This window comes from Octodon degus, unplaced genomic scaffold, assembly GCF_000260255.1.
Source record: "Octodon degus isolate 3935 unplaced genomic scaffold, OctDeg1.0 scaffold00122, whole genome shotgun sequence".
Taxonomy (NCBI): Eukaryota; Metazoa; Chordata; class Mammalia; order Rodentia; family Octodontidae; genus Octodon; species Octodon degus.
In genome coordinates this window covers 6,889,485-6,890,669 of record NW_004524698.1, presented here as the reverse complement: position 1 = coordinate 6,890,669, position 1,185 = coordinate 6,889,485, and positions in this window count along the sequence as shown.

Sequence of the window (1,185 nt, the reverse complement as noted above, 5' to 3'; positions counted from 1 at the left end):
AAACTATTACTCTAAACCATGGTCAAATAAAGAAACAGATATGTTCTTTCTAGCCATCAGCATGGTAGGAACTGATTTTTCTATGATTGGACAACTTTTTCCTCATAGAGCAAGGATAGAGAATAAGAATAAATTTAAACTTGTAGAGAAAACAAATGGGTGGAGAATAGACAAAGCATTCCAGGAGAAACGCCCTTTTGACTTCGATTTTTTTACTCATTTGCTCCGGAAAGTTCTTGCAGAAGAAGAGAAAAGAAAACAAAAATCGACTAAAAATCAGAGTGCAAAGAAAAAATCTTCCAAACCTCGGAAAAATGTAAAAGTGAAAAAAGTTATGAATGAAGTTGTGGATGATGATCCAGATGAATGTGTCAGTACTAAAATTGCAGACACTGAAGGATTTCAGAGGGCTGCTCAGACAGTCGCAGAGGAGGACTCTTTGACTGTATCAGGGCAGGATACAAAAGTTGTATTGGGCAAAATCAAACGAAAACAAGAAGGAAGAAGAGCCGAGATGGGACAAATGAACAGGAAGTACAAAGTCTTTCAGGAAATGCTACTGTTGAGTCAGGGTCTTCTGAAGGAGGCAAGCAGAAGAATAATTGTCAGTGTTTAAAGCCTGAGGTGAATGAACGTGAATGCAGTAAGGAACACACACTCTATTGCATACAGAACCTGGATGACAGTGTGGATTTAGTCTCCAGTGAAAGAGATGAGGAGAGAGATGACTCCATCCTTTTGGCAAGGATTAGTTCATCTTTCTGGCTTGAGATACTGAGCAAGCAACACCTGCCCTCATACGAACTTGGCAAATGTATTTTTCACCCAAGAAATTCCGAATTTTGACGAGAGACCCATTCTCCTGAATAACGACATTGATGGGGAAGTGAGCATACACAGACCTCATCTTATAACGGAAGCCCAGTGTAACCCCCTTGATCATGTTCTGTACATGGCTACAGATCATGTGGACAGTTGCCAACTCCTTTCTGTTTCCCCACCATTTGTCAACTCGGAGCCTCTTCTTTTTCTTCCCAAGGATACTAAGTTCCACATTGATGTGGTTGAAGTCCCTCCGGAGGGTTCCTCTGGGGCCCTTCACAATAACTGTGCATCCTTTCAGAGTGATGTCGACATTTTCTGGAATGTCGACTGTCTGATTGCTAAGAATGGTCTTCATTCTTG